General features: G+C 38.7%; 2 non-coding genes across 2 annotated transcripts; both read left to right on the forward strand.

The window, feature by feature from the left end:
* Nucleotides 1–6,281: 6,281 nt before the first annotated feature.
* On the forward strand, nucleotides 6,282–6,385 carry LOC130964124 (small nucleolar RNA R71). The gene has a single exon (XR_009080232.1). It is a non-coding gene; the product is annotated as a small nucleolar RNA R71 (small nucleolar RNA).
* Nucleotides 6,386–15,182: 8,797 nt separating this feature from the next.
* Nucleotides 15,183–15,286, forward strand: LOC130964125 (small nucleolar RNA R71). The gene has a single exon (XR_009080233.1). It is a non-coding gene; the product is annotated as a small nucleolar RNA R71 (small nucleolar RNA).
* The last annotated feature ends 4,821 nt before the right edge of the window (nucleotides 15,287–20,107 follow it).

Consider the following 20,107-nt stretch of genomic DNA (forward strand, 5'->3'; position numbering starts at 1 on the left):
TCATGACACAAGCACATGGTTAGGGACAGCTTTGATTTAGCCGCTTAGGCCTGGATTTAATTTCCTTGGGCCCTCCTATCCATTGATGCTCAAAGCCTTGGATCCTTTTTACCCTTGCCTTTTGGTTTTAAGGGCTCTTGGCTTTTTCTATTGCTCCTTCTTCTTTTTTTTTTTCGCCATTCACTGCTTTTTCTTGCTTCAAGAATCAATTTCATGATTTTTCAGATCATCAATAACATTTCTCTTTGTTCATCATTCTTTCAAGAGCCAATAATTTTAACATTCATGAACAACAAGATCAAAATTATGCACTGTTCAATCATTCATTCAGAAAACAAAAAGTATTGTCACCACATCAATATAATTAAATTAAATTCAAGGATAAATTCGAAATTCATGTACTTCTTGTTCTTTTGAATTAAAACATTTTTCTTTTAAGAGAGGTGAAGGATTAATGGAATTTATTCATAGCTTTAAGGAATGGTTACATACTAATGATCATGAAGTAGAGACACAAAACATAGATAAACACAATATTAAAAACTGAAAAAAAAAACAGGAAGAAATAAAGAACAAGGAATGAATCCACCTCTAGTGGCGTCTTCTTCTTGAAGGACCAATGATGTTCTTTAGCTCTTCTATGTCCCTTCCTTGCCTTTGTTGCTCCTCCCTCATTGCTCTTTGATCTTCTCTTATTTCTTGGAGAATGATGGAGTGCTCATGATGTTCCACCCTTAATTGTTCCACATTGTGGCTCAAACCTTCTAAGGAAGTGTTGAGTTGCTCCCAATAGTTGTTTGGAGGAAAGTGCATCCCTTGAGGCATCTCAGGTATTTCTTGATGATGAGCTTCCTCATGCACCTCTTGAGAACCGTGAGGGGCTTCTCTTGCTTGCTCCATCCTCTTCTTGGTGATGGGCTTATCCTCTTCAATGGAGATGTCTCCTTCTATGATAACTCCAGCTGAGTAACATAGATGGCAAATAAGGTGAGGAAAAGCTAGCCGTGCCATAGGTGAGGGCTTGTCGGCTATTTTGTAGATTTCATTGGAGATGACCTCATGAACTTCTACTTCCTCTCCAATCATGATGCCATGAATCATGATGGCCCGATCCACAGTAACTTCAGATCGGTTGCTAGTAGGAATGATGGAGCGTTGAATGAACTCCAACCATCCTCTAGCTATAGGCTTGAGGTCCAGTCTTCTTAGTTGGACTGGCTTGCCTTTGGAGTCTCTCTTCCATTGAGCTCCTTCCACACAAATGTCCATAAGGACTTGGTCCAACCTTTGATCAAAGTTGACCCTTCTAGTGTAGGGGCGTTCATCTCCTTGCATCATGGGCAAGTGAAACGCCAACCTTACATTTTCCGGACTGAAATCCAAATATTTCCCCCGAACCATTGTGAGATAATTCTTTGGACTCGGGTTCATACTTTGATCATGGTTCCTAGTGATCCATGCATTGGCATAGAACTCTTGAACCATTAAGATTCCGACTTGTTGCATGGGGTTGGTTAAGACTTCCCAACCTCTTCTTCGGACTTCATGTCGGATCTCCGGATACTCATTTTTCTTGAGCTTGAAAGGGACCTCAGGGATCACCTTCTTCTTTGCCACAACATCATAGAAGTGGTCTTGATGGCTCTTGGAGATGAATCTTTCCATCTCCCATGACTTGGAGGTGGAAGCTTTTGTCTTCCCTTTTCCTTTTCTAGAGGATACTCCGGCCTTAGGTGCCATTGGTAATGAAAAAACAAAAAAAGCTTATGCTTTTACCCAAGGTTTTGAGAACCGGACCGGTTATTGAACCGCTCTAGTCACTGGTTCACTGGTTTATTGGTCCAACCGGTCTAACCGGTGGTTCAACCGAAAAAACCGTTTTAAAATAAAATAATAAATAAATTATAATTAAACACCCTAAAATATAATTATAGTATAAATCAAAAGTAATTTAATGCAAACACTGCTTGCCTGACAAAACCCAATATTTTTAATGCAGAGGCTATAGTAACAGCAGAAAAATATAAGCTCTAGTTCAACATGGATGCTACTGCTTACTTATGGAAATAACTCCCTATAAAGATTAAACAACAAAACTGAAATGCTGTTAACCTGAAGAAAGGCAATTAAATCCCACTACATAGCTAAGCGGACTGAGCTGAAAAATGTTACAGAGCAAGCAAAGCTGCTTTTTCTACAACTAAAGGTGATTCATTTCTTAAGAAGTTAGAACTTAGAACTAATGACATCCCAAAAAATCAATACTTCCTTTGTTTTCTCCTATGCCTAAGCTAAAAGGGTAGTCAAAGTTGGCTTAAGACATAGAGGTGAGGCATCAAAAGGGGTCAGAATCTTTTGCTAGCTTAAAGGCATGCCTTTCTACTTCAGGCAAGGCATACCATTGGAGCCTTGGTAATATAATCTACCAAAACAACCCATATGCTGATCAATTTTCTAACTTGCTAAGCATGCTAAAAAAATTATTGAAAAAGAAAAAGACATTTAACATACTTTTTGCATCTTAGCATCAGAGTCTTTGGCCTTTGGCCTCGAAGCTATCTTAATTTGCTTTTAATGCTATAAACAAATTGCAAGCATAAAAGTATAAAAGTAACAAGCAAAATCTCAGCTAAATCATTTCTACGAAACCTGCCACAAGCAATGCACTGAATTCGCCCTTGCTTTCCATCTTCCAAGTAAGACTTCTTCTGGCTGGGGTTCTCGTTAATCAACCTAACGAAATGAAGAAACGCCTTCTTCAAATTTTCCTGACCAACCTGCTGGTGGTGCTTCACACCCAACCCACCACCGCCAGCAACAACCCCATCAACCCTTATCTGCTTATTAGGCCTCAATTCACTGAACCAGCAGCAGAAAACCCATTATTGAAAAAAAACTCCTAGGATGAATTTGGAATACAATAAAATAGAAATTGGAATTAATTTAATTTTAAGATTATTTTTTTCTTATACTAAACAACAAACAGAAATTGAAGACCGAAGAAGACCGAAGAGGCTAAGAACGAAGAAGATGAGCAGAGGAAGTTCAGAGAAGATGAAGACGACGAGTCACTCACCTGGGTTCGATGGAGGGCTACTGGTGTTGAGGACCAGGCGACGATGGAGACGATGAGAGGGCTATTGGTGTTGAGAAGATGAAGACGATGGAGGGCTACTGAGCTGGGAACCAGGCGACGATGGAGGGCTACTGGTGCTGAGGACCAGGCGACGGCGGTGGCGGTGGCGCTGACGACCTGAGACCGCGGCGACGATGGAGGGTTACTGGGCGACGATGGAGAGGAACTTCAGAGGGCTAGGGTTCACTGACTGAGATGAATGAATAGGGGTTGGAGGAAGAAGGGGGGTGCTTCACGATCGGGTCGGGTAGGTTTTTATTTTGTTTTTTTTTTAAACAATTAAAAAATGGCGTCGTTTAGAGGAACCGGCCGGTCACCGGTCCGGCCCAACCGGCCGGTTTTTGGCCGGTTCACCGGTTTTTCAACGGTTTTTCCTTAGACGGTTTTTAGAAGAGGACCGAACCGTTTGTATTGCCGGTTCGCGGTTAAACCGGTCGAACCGGCCGGTCCGGTCCGGTTTTCAGAACCTTGCTTTTACCACACCAAACTTAAAATATTGCTCGCCCTCGAGCAAGAGAAAAAAGAAGAGAAGAAGAAGAAGAAGAAAGTATGGTAGAGAAGGGGGAGTGGTAGGTTCGGCTTAGGTGGAGAAGAAGGGGTTTGTGTTGTGTGAAAATGAAGTAGAAAGGAAGGGTATTTATAGGGAGAGGGAGGAGGTATGTTCGGCCATTTTGGGTGGGAATGGTTGGGAAATTGGTTTTGAATTTTGAAGGTAGGTGGGGTTTATGGGGAAGAGTGGATGGATGTGAGTGGTGAATGGGGTAATTGGGAAGAGGAATTGAGGTGATTGATGAAAGGTGTTGGGAAGTGTGACATGGGAAAGAGTGAAATAGGATTAGGAGAGTGTGATTAGGATTAAAAGGTAAGGTGGGAATATGGTAGGTGGGGATCCTGTGGGGTCCACAGATCCTGAGGTGATCTTGTGGGGTCCACAGATCCTGAGGTGTCAAGGAATTCCATCCCTGCACTAAATAGGCATGTAAAATGCCTTTGTGCATCATTCTGGCATTTAAACGCCCATTGGTGCACATTCTGGGCGTTCAACGCCCATGTAAAGCATGTTTCTGGCGTTGAACGCCAGTTTCATGCTTGTTACTGGCGTTCAGTGCCAGTTTTTCTTCTCTGGGCACATTCCTGGCGTTCAGCGCCAGAATGTTGCTTGTTTCTGGCGTTCAGCGCCAGAATGATACTCTGTTCTGGCGTTGAACGCCAGCCAGATGCATCTTACTGGCGTTGAACGCCAGCCTGTGCGTCCTCCAGGGTGTGAATTTTTTTCTTCTGCTGTTTTTGATTCTGTTTTTAATTTTTATGATTTTTTTCGTGACTCCTCATGATCATGTACCTAATAAAACACAAAATAACAATAAAATAAAATAAAATTAGATAAATTGGGTTGCCTCCCAACAAGCGCTTCTTTAATGTCAATAGCTTGACAGTGGCTCTCATGGAGCCACAAGGTGATCAGGTCAATGTTGTATAGTTGTCCACACCAAACTTAGAGTTTGGATATGGGATCTTAACACCAAACTTAGAGTTTGGTTGTGGCCTCACAACACCAAACTTAGAGTTTGACTGTGGGGGCTCTTCTTGACTCTGAACTGAGAGAAGCTCTTCATGCTTACTCTCTTTTGTCACAGAGGGATGGCCATGTGCCTTAAACACAAGGTAGTCCCCATTCAATTGAAGGACTAACTCACCTCTGTTGACATCTATCACAGCTCCTGCTGTGGCTAGGAAAGGTCTTCCAAGGATGATGCAATCATCCTCTTCTTTCCTAGTGTCTAAGATTATGAAATCAGCAGGGATGTAAAAGCCTTCAACCTTTACTAACACGTCCTCTACTATTCCATAAGCTTGTCTCAATGACTTGTCTGCCAGTTGTAATGAGAACAAGGCAGGTTGTACCTCAATGATCCCCAGCTTCTCCATTACAGAGAGTGGCATAAGATTTATCCCTGACCCCAGATCACACAGAGCTTTTTCAAAGATCATGGTGCCTATGGTACAAGGTATTAAGAACTTGCCAGGATCTTGTTTCTTTTGAGGTAGAATTTTCTGAATCCAAGTATCCAGTTCATTAATGAGCAAGGGAGGTTCACTTTCCCAAGTCTCATTACCAAACAACTTGGCATTCAGCTTCATGATAGCTCCTAAATATTGAGCAACCTGCTCTCCAGTTACATCTTCATCCTCTTCAGAGGATGAATAGTCTTCAGAGCTCATGAATGGCAGAAGGAGATTCAATGGAATCTCTATGGTCTTTGTATGAGCCTCAGATTCCTTTGGATCCTTAATAGGAAACTCCTTCTTGCTTGAGGAACGTCCCAGGAGGTCTTCCTCACTAGGATTTTCGTCCTCCTCCTCCCTTGTGCATTCGGCCATGTTGATTACATCAATGACTTTGCACTCTCCTTTTGGATTCTCTTCTGTATTGCTTGGGAGAGTACTGGGAGGAGTTTCAATGACTTTCTTACTCAGCTGTCCCACTTGTGCCTCCAAATTTCTAATGGAGGATCTTGTTTCATTCATGAAACTGAAAGTGGCCTTTGACAGATCAGAGACTATATTGGCTAAATTAGAGGTGTTTTGTTCAGAATTCTCTGTCTGTTGCTGAGAAGATGATGGATATGGCTTGCTATTGCCCAGCCTGTTACGTCCACCATTGTTAAAGTCTTGTTGAGGCTTTTATTGATCCTTCCATGAGAAATTTGGATGATTTCTCCATGATGAGTTATAGGTGTTTCCATAAGGTTCACCCATGTAATTAACCTCTGCCATGGCAGGGTTCTCAAGATCATAAGCTTCTTCAGAAGCTGCCTCTCTAGTACTGTTGGATGCATGTTGCCATCCATTCAGATTTTGAGAGATCATGTTGACCTGTTAAGTCAACACTTTGTTCTGAGCCAATATGGCATTCAGAGTATCAATTTCAAGAACTCCTTTCTTCTGAGGTATCCCATTGTTCACGGAATTCCTTTCAGAAGTGTACATGAACTGGTTATTTGCAACCATGTCAATGAGTTCTTGAGCCTCTTCAGGTGTTTTCTTCAGGTGAATAGATCCAACTGCAGAATGGTCCAATGACATTTTCGAAAATTCAGAGAGACCATAATAGAATATATCTAATATGGTCCATTCTAAAAACATGTCAGATGGACATCTTTTGGTCAGCTGCTTGTATCTTTCCCAAGCTTCATAAAGGGATTCACCATCTTTTTGTTTGAAGGTTTGAACATCCACTCTAAGCTTGCTCAGCTTTTGAGGAGGAAAGAATTTATCCAAGAAGGCAGTAACCAGCTTATCCCAGGAGTCCAGGCTATCCTTGGGTTGTGAATCCAACCATATTCTAGCTCTGTCTCTTACAGCAAAAGGGAAAAGCATGAGTCTGTAGACTTCAGGATCAACTCCATTCGTCTTTACAGTCTCACAGATCTGCAAGAACTCAGTTAGAAACTGATAAGGATCTTCAGATGGAAGTCCATAAAACTTGCAGTTTTGTTGCATTAAGGCAACTAGCTGAGGTTTCAGCTCAAAGTTGTTGGCTCCAATGGCAGGAATGGAGATGCTTCTTCCATCAAACTTGGACGTTGGCTTTGTGAAGTCACCAAGCATTCTCCTTGCATTATTATTATTTTCGGCTGCCATCTCCTTCTCTTGTTCGAAAATTTCTGAAAGGTTGTTTCTGGATTGTTGTAATTTAACTTCTCTTAATTTTCTCTTCAAAGTCCTTTCAGGTTCTGGATCAATTTCAACAAGAGTGCCTTTATCCCTGTTCCTGCTCATATGAAAGAGAAAAAAACAAGAAAAGAAAGAGGAATCCTCTATGTCACAGTATAGAGATTCCTTTATGTTAGTAGAAGAAGAAGGGGGTAGAAGAATGAAGAAGGATGGATTCGGATTTATGGATGAAGAGAGGTGGAGAGAAGTGTTAGTAAACAAATAATTAAATAGAAGAAGAAAAGAGAAAGATAATTTCGAAACTAATTTTAAAAAGGGGTTAGTGATTTTCGAAAATTAGAGATAAATGTAATTGAAATTAAAATTTGAAACAATTAATTAATTAAAAAGAATTTTTGAAAAGAGAGAGATATTTTTTTTCGAAAATAGAAGAGGGAGAAGTAGTTAGGTGGTTTTGAAAAAGATAAGAAGCAAACAAAAAGTTAGTTAGTTGATTGAAAAAGATATTGAAATTAAATTTTAAAAAGATAAGAAGAAAAGGAGTTAGATAAGATATTTTGAAATCAAATTTTGAAAAATATAAAATTTTGAAAATGATAAGATAAAAAGATAAGATAAAAGTTTTAAGAAAAAGATAATTTGAAAAAGATTTAATTTTTAAAATGACTTAACTAACAAGAAACTACAAGATAAGATTCTAGAATTTAAAGATTGAACCTTTCTTAACAAGAAAGTAACAAACTTCAAATTTTTGAACCAATCACATTAATTGTTAGCTAATTTTCGAAAATTAGATATAAAAGATAAGAAAAAGATTTTTGAAAAATAATTTTTAAAATTTTCGAAAATAATAAAAAAATGAAAAAGATATGATTTTTGAAAAAGATTTTGAAAAGATAAGATTTTTAAAATTGAAATTTTTAACTTGTTTTGTAAGAAACAACTAATTTTAAAAAATTTTGACCAAGTCAACCCAAAATTTCGAAATTTTGGAGGGAAATAAGGAAAAGATATTTTTTTGATTTTTGAATTTTTAATTATGAGAGAGAAAAACAACAAAAATACTTAATGCGTGAAATTTTTAGATCAAAACAATGAATGCATGCAAGAATGCTATGAATGTCAAGATGAACACCAAGAACACTTTGAAGATCATGATGAACATCAAGAACATAATTTTGAAAAATTTTTGATGCAAAGAAAACATGCAAGACACCAAACTTAGAAATCTTTAATGCATGGACTCTAACAAACAAAAAATGCATATGAAAAACAACAAACAACACAAAACAATAAATCATCAAGATCAAACAAGAAGACTTGTCAAGAACAACTTGAAGATCATGAAGAACACTATGAATGCATGGATTTTCGAAAAAATGCAAGAAAAAAAATTTTAAAGCATGCAATTGACACCAAACTTAAAAATTGACTCAAGACTCAAACAAGAAACACAAAATATTTTTAGTTTTTTTTTTATTTTATGATTTTTTGGATTTTTATTAAAATTTTTTTCGAAAATATATTTTAGAAAAACGAAAAAGAAAAGAAAAATTTTGAAAAAGATTTTTGAAAAGAAAATTACCTAATCTGAGCAACAAGATGAACCGTCAGTTGTCCATACTCGAACAATCCCCGGCAACGGCGCCAAAAACTTGGTGGACGAAATTGTGATCCTTATTCTTTAAGTTGCACTCCTTGTAAAATTATGGAATTTGAAATTGGCACGAGTGAACACAACTCCGTTCAACTAACCAACAAGTGTACTGGGTCGTCCAAGTAATAAACCTTACGTGAGTAAGGGTCGATCCCACAGAGATTGTTGGTATGAAGCAAGCTATGGTCACTTTGTAAATCTCAGTTAGGCAGATTAAATTGGGTTATGGTTTCAAAAATTAATAAAAAGAAGAAATAATAAAAGGGATAGAATACTTATGCAGATTCATTGGTGGGAATTTCAGATTAGCGAATGGAGAGACTGTATGACTCAAGGACGCCTACTTTCCTACTGCTTCAACTCAATCCTTCTTACTCCTTTCCATGGCAAGCTGTGTATAGGGGTTCACCGTTCGACGATGGCTACTTTTAATCCTCTCGGGAAAATGGTCCTCTGCGGCTGTCACTCGCATGGCTAATCGTTTGGAGGCATCACCTGGCCGAAGGCTACATCCCATCCTCGCAGTGAAAACTACGCTCACGCGCTCTGTCACAGCACGGCTAATCACTGGTTAGTTCCCGCGCCTACTGGAATAGAATCCCTTGATTCTTTTGCGTCTGTCACTAACGCCCAGCACTTGCGAGTCTGAAGCACGTCACAGTCATTCATTACCGGAATCCTACTCGGAATACCACAGACAAGGTTAGACTTTCCGGATTCCCAGGATCCTACTCGGAATACCACAGACAAGGTTAGACTTTCCGGATCCTCATAAATGCCGCCATCTATCTAGCTTATACCACGAAGATTCTGTTGGGGAATCTAAGAGATACACATTCAAGCTCTGTTGCATGTAGAACGGAAGTGGTTGTCAATCACGCGCGTTCATAAGTGAGAATGATGATGAGCGTCACATAATCATCACATTCATCATGTTCTTGGGAGCGAATGAATATCTTGGAATAAGAATAAGATAGAATTGAATAAAAGAAAATAGAATTGCATTAATACTTGAGGTACAGCAGAGCTCCACACCCTTAATCTATGGTGTGCAGAAACTCCACCGTTGAAAATAAATAAGTAAAAGGTTCAGGCATGGCCGAGAGGCCAGCCCCATAAACGTGATCAATAGCCTCTTAGGATGAAGAATAAAACAAAACTGAGACCAAAGATGAAACGTGGTAAAAAAGACGACTAATACAATAGTTAAATGTTCTATTTATAATAAACTAGCTCCTAGGGTTTACATGAGTAAGTAATTGATGCATAAATCCACTTCCGGGGCCCACTTGGTGTATGCTTGGGCTGAGCTTGATCAATCCACGAGCTGAGGCTTCTCTTGGAGTTGAACTCTGAGTTATGACGTGTTTTGGGTGTTCAACTCCGGATCATGACGTTTTTCTGGCGTTTAACTCCAGACAACAGCATGTACTTGGCGTTCAACGCCAAGTTACGTCATCAAATTCCGAATAAAGTATGAACTATTATATATTGCTGGAAAGCTCTGGATGTCTACTTTCCAACGCCGTTGAGAGCGAGCCATTTGGAGTTTTGTAGCTCCAGAAAATCCATTTAGAGTGCAGGGAGGTCAGATTCCAACAGCATCAGCAGTCCTTTTGTCAGCCTTTTTCAGAGTTTTGCTCAAGTCCCTCAATTTCAGCCAGAAATTACCTGAAATCACAGAAAAACACACAAACTCATAGTAAAGTCCAGAAATGTGAATTTAACATAAAAACTAATGAAAACATCCCTAAAAGTAGCTTGAACTTACTAAAAACTACCTAAAAACAATGCCAAAAAGCGTATAAATTATCCGCTCATCACAACACCAAACTTAAATTGTTGCTTGTCCCCAAGCAACTAAAAATCAAATAGGATAAAAGAAGAGAATATACTATAAATTCCAAAATATCAATGAATATTAATTATAATTAGATGAGCGGGACTTGTAGCTTTTTGCCTCTGAACAGTTTTGGCATCTCACTTTTTCCTTTGAAGTTCAGAATGATTGGCTTCTTTAGGAACTTAGAATTTCGGATAGTGTTATTGACTTTCCTAGTTAAGCATGTTGATTCTTGAACACAGCTACTAATGAGTCTTGGCCGTGGCCCTAAGCACTTTGTTTTCCAGTATTACCACCGGATACACAAATGCCACAGACACATAACTGGGTGAACCTTTTCAGATTGTGACTCAGCTTTGCTAGAGTCCCCAGTTAGTGGTGTCCAGAGCTCTTAAGCACACTCTTTTGCTTTGGATCACGACTTTAACCACTTAGTCTCAAGATTTTCACTTGGACCTTCATGACACAAGCACATGGTTAGGGACAGCTTTGATTTAGCCGCTTAGGCCTGGATTTAATTTCCTTGGGCCCTCCTATCCATTGATGCTCAAAGCCTTGGATCCTTTTTACCCTTGCCTTTTGGTTTTAAGGGCTCTTGGCTTTTTCTATTGCTCCTTCTTCTTTTTTTTTTTTCGCCATTCACTGCTTTTTCTTACTTCAAGAATCAATTTCATGATTTTTCAGATCATCAATAACATTTCTCTTTGTTCATCATTCTTTCAAGAGCCAATAATTTTAACATTCATGAACAACAAGATCAAAATTATGCACTGTTCAATCATTCATTCAGAAAACAAAAAGTATTGTCACCACATCAATATAATTAAATTAAATTCAAGGATAAATTCGAAATTCATGTACTTCTTGTTCTTTTGAATTAAAACATTTTTCTTTTAAGAGAGGTGAAGGATTAATGGAATTTATTCATAGCTTTAAGGCATGGTTACATACTAATGATCATGAAGTAGAGACACAAAACATAGATAAACACAATATTAAAAACTGAAAAAAAACAGGAAGAAATAAAGAACAAGGAATGAATCCACCTCTAGTGGCGTCTTCTTCTTGAAGGACCAATGATGTTCTTTAGCTCTTCTATGTCCCTTCCTTGCCTTTGTTGCTCCTCCCTCATTGCTCTTTGATCTTCTCTTATTTCTTGGAGAATGATGGAGTGCTCATGATGTTCCACCCTTAATTGTTCCACATTGTGGCTCAAACCTTCTAAGGAAGTGTTGAGTTGCTCCCAATAGTTGTTTGGAGGAAAGTGCATCCCTTGAGGCATCTCAGGTATTTCTTGATGATGAGCTTCCTCATGCACCTCTTGAGAACCGTGAGGGGCTTCTCTTGCTTGCTCCATCCTCTTCTTGGTGATGGGCTTATCCTCTTCAATGGAGATGTCTCCTTCTATGATAACTCCAGCTGAGTAACATAGATGGCAAATAAGGTGAGGAAAAGCTAGCCGTGCCATAGGTGAGGGCTTGTCGGCTATTTTGTAGATTTCATTGGAGATGACCTCATGAACTTCTACTTCCTCTCCAATCATGATGCCATGAATCATGATGGCCCGATCCACAGTAACTTCAGATCGGTTGCTAGTAGGAATGATGGAGCGTTGAATGAACTCCAACCATCCTCTAGCTATAGGCTTGAGGTCCAGTCTTCTTAGTTGGACTGGCTTGCCTTTGGAGTCTCTCTTCCATTGAGCTCCTTCCACACAAATGTCCATAAGGACTTGGTCCAACCTTTGATCAAAGTTGACCCTTCTAGTGTAGGGGCGTTCATCTCCTTGCATCATGGGCAAGTGAAACGCCAACCTTACATTTTCCGGACTGAAATCCAAATATTTCCCCCGAACCATTGTGAGATAATTCTTTGGACTCGGGTTCATACTTTGATCATGGTTCCTAGTGATCCATGCATTGGCATAGAACTCTTGAACCATTAAGATTCCGACTTGTTGCATGGGGTTGGTTAAGACTTCCCAACCTCTTCTTCGGACTTCATGTCGGATCTCCGGATACTCATTTTTCTTGAGCTTGAAAGGGACCTCAGGGATCACCTTCTTCTTTGCCACAACATCATAGAAGTGGTCTTGATGGCTCTTGGAGATGAATCTTTCCATCTCCCATGACTTGGAGGTGGAAGCTTTTGTCTTCCCTTTTCCTTTTCTAGAGGATACTCCGGCCTTAGGTGCCATTGGTAATGAAAAAACAAAAAAAGCTTATGCTTTTACCACACCAAACTTAAAATATTGCTCGTCCTCGAGCAAGAGAAAAAAGAAGAGAAGAAGAAGAAGAAGAAAGTATGGTAGAGAAGGGGGAGTGGTAGGTTCGGCTTAGGTGGAGAAGAAGGGGTTTGTGTTGTGTGAAAATAAAGTAGAAAGGAAGGGTATTTATAGGGAGAGGGAGGAGGTATGTTCGGCCATTTTGGGTGGGAATGGTTGGGAAATTGGTTTTGAATTTTGAAGGTAAGTGGGGTTTATGGGGAAGAGTGGATGGATGTGAGTGGTGAATGGGGTAATTGGGAAGAGGAATTGAGGTGATTGGTGAAAGGTGTTGGGAAGTGTGACATGGGGAAGAGTGAAATAGGATTAGGAGAGTGTGATTAGGATTAAAAGGTAAGGTGGGAATATGGTAGGTGGGGATCCTGTGGGGTCCACAGATCCTGAGGTGATCTTGTGGGGTCCACAGATCCTGAGGTGTCAAGGAATTCCATCCCTGCACCAAATAGGGATGTAAAATGCCTTTGTGCATCATTCTGGCGTTTAAATGCCCATTGGTGCACATTCTGGGTGTTCAACGCCCATGTAAAGCATGTTTCTGGCGTTGAACGCCAGTTTCATGCTTGTTACTGGCGTTCAGCGCCAGTTTTTCTTCTCTGGGCACATTCCTGGCGTTCAGCGCCAGAATGTTGCTTGTTTCTGGCGTTCAGTGCCAGAATGATACTCTGTTCTGGCGTTGAACACCAGCCAGATGCATCTTACTGGCGTTGAACGCCAGCCTGTGCGTCCTCCAGGGTGTGAATTTTTTTCTTCTGCTGTTTTTGATTCTGTTTTTAATTTTTATGATTTTTTTCGTGACTCCTCATGATCATGTACCTAATAAAACACAAAATAACAATAAAATAAAATAAAATTAGATAAATTGGGTTGCCTCCCAACAAGCGCTTCTTTAATGTCAATAGCTTGACAGTGGCTCTCATGGAGCCACAAGGTGATCAGGTCAATGTTGTATAGTTGTCCAAACCCAAACTTAGAGTTTGGTTGTGGCCTCACAACACCAAACTTAGAGTTTGACTGTGGGGGCTCTTCTTGACTCTGAACTGAGAGAAGCTCTTCATGCTTACTCTCTTTTGTCACAGAGGGATGGCCATGTGCCTTAAACACAAGGTAGTCTCCATTCAATTGAAGGACTAACTCACCTCTGTTGACATCTATCACAGCTCCTGTTGTGGCTAGGAAAGGTCTTCCAAGGATGATGCAATCATCCTCTTCTTTCCTAGTGTCTAAGATTATGAAATCAGCAGGGATGTAAAGGCCTTCAACCTTTACTAACACGTCCTCTACTATTCCATAAGCTTGTCTCAATGACTTGTCTGCCAGTTGTAATGAGAATAAGGCAGGTTGTACCTCAATGATCCCCAGCTTCTCCATTACAGAGAGTGGCATAAGATTTATCCCTGACCCCAGATCACACAGAGCTTTTTCAAAGATCATGGTGCCTATGGTACAAGGTATTAAGAACTTGCCAGGATCTTGTTTCTTTTGAGGTAGAATTTTCTGAATCCAAGTATCCAGTTCATTAATGAGCAAGGGAGGTTCACTTTCCCAAGTCTCATTACCAAACAACTTGGCATTCAGCTTCATGATAGCTCCTAAATATTGAGCAACTTGCTCTCCAGTTACATCTTCATCCTCTTCAGAGGATGAATAGTCTTCAGAGCTCATGAATGGCAGAAGGAGATTCAATGGAATCTCTATGGTCTCTGTATGAGCCTCAGATTCCTTCGGATCCTTAATAGGAAACTCCTTCTTGCTTGAGGAACATCCCAGGAGGTCTTCCTCACTAGGATTTTCGTCCTCCTCCTCCCTTGTGCATTCGGCCATGTTGATTACATCAATGGCTTTGCACTCTCCTTTTGGATTCTCTTCTGTATTGCTTGGGAGAGTACTGGGAGGAGTTTCAATGACTTTCTTACTCAGCTGTCCCACTTGTGCCTCCAAATTTCTAATGGAGGATCTTGTTTCATTCATGAAACTGAAAGTGGCATTTGACAGATCAGAGACTATATTGGCTAAATTAGAGGTGTTTTGTTCAGAATTCTCTGTCTGTTGCTGAGAAGATGATGGATATGGCTTGCTATTGCCCAGCCTGTTACGTCCACCATTGTTAAGGCCTTGTTGAGGCTTTTGTTGATCCTTCCATGAGAAATTTGGATGATTTCTCCATGATGAGTTATAGGTGTTTCCATAAGGTTCACCCATGTAATTAACCTCTGCCATGGCAGGGTTCTCAAGATCATAAGCTTCTTCAGAAGCTGCCTCTCTAGTACTGTTGGATGCATGTTGCCATCCATTCAGATTTTGAGAGATCATGTTGACCTGTTGAGTCAACACTTTATTCTGAGCCAATATGGCATTCAGAGTATCAATTTCAAGAACTCCTTTCTTCTGAGGTATCCCATTGTTCACGGAATTCCTCTCAGAAGTGTACATGAACTGGTTATTTGCAACCATGTCAATGAGTTCTTGAGCCTCTTCAGGCGTTTTCTTCAGGTGAATAGATCCAACTGCAGAATGGTCCAATGACATTTTCGAAAATTCAGAGAGACCATAATAGAATATATCTAATATGGTCCATTCTAAAAACATGTCAGATGGACATCTTTTGGTCAGCTGCTTGTATCTTTCCCAAGCTTCATAAAGGGATTCACCATCTTTTTGTTTGAAGGTTTGAACATCCACTCTAAGCTTGCTCAGCTTTTGAGGAGGAAAGAATTTATCCAAGAAGGCAGTAACCAGCTTATCCCAGGAGTCCAGGCTATCCTTGGGTTGTGAATCCAACCATATTCTAGCTCTGTCTCTTACAGCAAAAGGGAAAAGCATGAGTCTGTAGACTTCAGGATCAACTCCATTCGTCTTTACAGTCTCACAGATCTGCAAGAACTCAGTTAGAAACTGATAAGGATCTTCAGATGGAAGTCCATAAAACTTGCAGTTTTGTTGCATTAAGGCAACTAGCTGAGGTTTCAGCTCAAAGTTGTTGGCTCCAATGGCAGGAATGGAGATGCTTCTTCCATCAAACTTGGACGTTGGCTTTGTGAAGTCACCAAGCATTCTCCTTGCATTATTATTATTTTCGGCTGCCATCTCCTTCTCTTGTTCGAAAATTTCTGAAAGGTTGTTTCTGGATTGTTGTAATTTAACTTCTCTTAATTTTCTCTTCAAAGTCCTTTCAGGTTCTGGATCAATTTCAACAAGAGTGCCTTTATCCCTGTTCCTGCTCATATGAAAGAGAAGAAAACAAGAAAAGAAAGAGGAATCCTCTATGTCACAGTATAGAGATTCCTTTATGTTAGTAGAAGAAGAAGGGGGTAGAAGAATGAAGAAGGATGGATTCGGATTTATGGATGAAGAGAGGTGGAGAGAAGTGTTAGTAAACAAATAATTAAATAGAAAAAGAAAAGAGAAAGATAATTTCGAAACTAATTTTAAAAAGGGGTTAGTGATTTTCGAAAATTAGAGATAAATGTAATTGAAATTAAAATTTGAAACAATTAATTAATTAAAAAGAATTTTTGAAAAGAGAGAGATATTTTTTTTTCGAAAATAGAAGAGGGAGAAGTAGTTAGGTGGTTTTGAAAAAGATAAGAAGCAAACAAAAAGTTAGTTAGTTGATTGAAAAAGATATTGAAATTAAATTTTAAAAAGATAAGAAGAAAAGGAGTTAGATAAGATATTTTGAAATCAAATTTTGAAAAATATAAAATTTTGAAAAGGATAAGATAAAAAGATAAGATAAAAGTTTTAAGAAAAAGATAATTTGAAAAAGATTTAATTTTTAAAATGACTTAACTAACAAGAAACTACAAGATAAGATTCTAGAATTTAAAGATTGAACCTTTCTTAACAAGAAAGTAACAAACTTCAAATTTTTGAACCAATCACATTAATTGTTAGCTAATTTTCGAAAATTAGATATAAAAGATAAGAAAAAGATTTTTGAAAAATAATTTTTAAAATTTTCGAAAATAATAAAAAAATGAAAAAGATATGATTTTTGAAAAAGATTTTGAAAAGATAAGATTTTTAAAATTGAAATTTTTAACTTGTTTTGTAAGAAACAACTAATTTTAAAAAATTTTGACCAAGTCAACCCAAAATTTCGAAATTTTGGAGGGAAATAAGGAAAAGATATTTTTTTGATTTTTAAATTTTTAATTATGAGAGAGAAAAACAACAAAAATACTTAATGCATGAAATTTTTAGATCAAAACAATGAATGCATGCAAGAATGCTATGAATGTCAAGATGAACACCAAGAACACTTTGAAGATCATGATGAACATCAAAAACATAATTTTGAAAAATTTTTGATGCAAAGAAAACATGCAAGACACCAAACTTAGAAATCTTTAATGCATGGACTCTAACAAACAAAAAATGCATATGAAAAACAACAAACAACACAAAACAATAAATCATCAAGATCAAACAAGAAGACTTGTCAAGAACAACTTGAAGATCATGAAGAACACTATGAATGCATGGATTTTCGAAAAAATGCAAGAAAAAAATTTTAAAGCATGCAATTGACACCAAACTTAAAAATTGACTCAAGACTCAAACAAAAAACACAAAATATTTTAGTTTTTTTTTTATTTTATGATTTTTTGGATTTTATTAAAATTTTTTCGAAAATATATTTTAGAAAAACGAAAAAGAAAAGAAAAATTTTGAAAAAGATTTTTGAAAAGAAAATTACCTAATCTGAGCAACAAGATGAACCGTCAGTTGTCCATACTCGAACAATCCCCGGCAACGGCGCCAAAAACTTGGTGGACGAAATTGTGATCCTTATTCTTTAAGTTGCACTCCTTGTAAAATTATGGAATTTGAAATTGGCACGAGTGAACACAACTCCGTTCAACTAACCAGCAAGTGTACTGGGTCGTCCAAGTAATAAACCTTGCGTGAGTAAGGGTCGATCCCACAGAGATTATTGGTATGAAGCAAGCTATGGTCACTTTGTAAATCTCAGTTAGGCAGATTAAATTGGGTTATGGTTTCGAAAATTAATAAAAAGAAGAAATAATAAAAGGGATAGAATACTTATGCAGATTCATTGGTGGGAATTTCAGATTAGCGAATGGAGAGACTGTATGACTCAAGGACGCCTACTTTCCTACTGCTTCAACTCAATCCTTCTTACTCCTTTCCATGGCAAGTTGTGTATAGGGGTTCACCGTTCGACGATGGCTACTTTTAATCCTCTCGAGAAAATGGTCCTCTGCGGCTGTCACTCGCATGGCTAATCGTTTGGAGGCATCACCTGGCCGAAGGCTACATCACATCCTCGCAGTGAAAACTACGCTCACGCGCTCTGTCACAGCACGGCTAATCACTGGTTAGTTCCCGCGCCTACTGGAATAGAATCCCTTGATTCTTTTGCGTCTGTCACTAACGCCCAGCACTTGCGAGTCTGAAGCACGTCACAGTCATTCATTACCGGAATCCTACTCGGAATACCACAGACAAGGTTAGACTTTCCGGATTCCCAGGATCCTACTCGGAATACCACAGACAAGGTTAGACTTTCCGAATCCTCATAAATGCCGCCATCTATCTAGCTTATACCACGAAGATTCTGTTGGGGAATCTAAGAGATACACATTCAAGCTCTGTTGCATGTAGAACGGAAGTGGTTGTCAATCACGCGCGTTCATAAGTGAGAATGATGATGAGCGTCACATAATCATCACATTCATCATGTTCTTGGGTGCGAATGAATATCTTGGAATAAGAATAAGATAGAATTGAATAAAAGAAAATAGAATTGCATTAATACTTGAGGTACAGCAGAGCTCCACACCCTTAATCTATGGTGTGCAGAAACTCCACCGTTGAAAATACATAAGTAAAAGGTTCAGGCATGGTCGAGAGGCCAGCCCCCTAAACGTGATCAATAGCCTCTTAGGATGAAGAATAAAACAAAACTGAGACCAAAGATGAAACGTGGTCAAAAAGACGACTAATACAATAGTTAAATGTTCTATTTATAATAAACTAGCTCCTAGGGTTTACATGAGTAAGTAATTGATGGATAAATCCACTTTCGGGGCCCACTTGGTGTATGCTTGGGCTGAGCTTGATCAATCCACGAGCTGAGGCTTCTCTTGGAGTTGAACTCCGAGTTATGACGTGTTTTGGGCGTTCAACTCCGGATCATGACGTTTTTCTGGCGTTTAACTCCAGACAGCAGCATGTACTTGGCGTTCAACGCCAAGTTACGTCGTCAAATTCCGAATAAAGTATGGACTATTATATATTGCTGGAAAGCTCTGGATGTCTACTTTCCAACGCCATTGAGAGCGCGCCATTTGGAATTCTGTAGCTCCAGAAAATTTATTTCGAGTGCAGGGAGGTCAGATTCCAACAGCATCAGCAGTCCTTTTGTCAGCCTTTTTCAGAGTTTTGCTCAAGTCCCTCAATTTCAGCCAGAAATTACCTGAAATCACAGAAAAACACACAAACTCATAGTAAAGTCCAGAAATGTGAATTTAACATAAAAACTAATGAAAACATCCCTAAAAGTAGCTTGAACTTACTAAAAACTACCTAAAAACAATGCCAAAAAGCGTATAAATTATCCGCTCATCAGAGAGCCGAAGTCGGAGACGGGGCCAGAGCCGAAGTCGGAGACGGGGCCGGAGCCGGTGCCTTCTGAGACTGCTGGCATGCTGGTCCTGATCTAGCTTTTTTTGTAAACCGGCCTTTCCTAGCCATCTTAAATTCATAATAACATGATGCAGGCAAAAAATCATCACAGTAACTCCAACAACACATAATGCGGGTAATTTTTGTTATTATATACTAGAACCCAAAAAATTTACTTGTATACAATGCGATGAGTTACTTAGCACAAGACATGGTTATAAGCTAAAATAATCAAATTGTTCTTTATAAGCGAGATTCATCATTACAAAAGTAAAACATGAACCTTTAAGGCCAAGAAGAAGTAATAGCACCAAGTGAAACCAAATAAACAAAATATAAAGCCTAGTAAACAAGAGCACAACGGACAGGATTATATTGTGCTTACATCCAATACCTGCAACCAAACTGATATAGCTAGTGTCTTCAATGTGTGGAATTTCGTGTCGCAACAGAAAAGAAGATGTTCAAACTATAGCTTTGTGTTAGAATTCAATTTTTATGTATCGAATAAAAATTCCAAAGTCCTCTGCCTTGCATTATTGCTACACCTTTTGTTTCCATTTTTTATATTTATTAGCACTTTTTATTCTAGTTAGACACAGAGGAAAAAATGCTTCAAAAATTTCGGTGATGAGGGATATCTCCCACCTTTGAGATCAAATTAAAGATAGACTAAATAAGTATTTAATCTAACATTAAAAGACTAAATAAGTACTCTACCTTGTGGAAATTAAAATTTGTGTATAAAAGCTATGATTTTCTCTATGACATTAAAGAGAGGTGTAGTATCGTTAAACATGAGTGTAATTATTTTTTTGAAAGGAAGATATAGCTATATATGCAACACAAAAATGTTAA

The sequence above is a fragment of the Arachis stenosperma genome, chromosome 2 (assembly GCF_014773155.1).
Source record: "Arachis stenosperma cultivar V10309 chromosome 2, arast.V10309.gnm1.PFL2, whole genome shotgun sequence".
NCBI classification, from domain to species: Eukaryota; Viridiplantae; Streptophyta; class Magnoliopsida; order Fabales; family Fabaceae; genus Arachis; species Arachis stenosperma.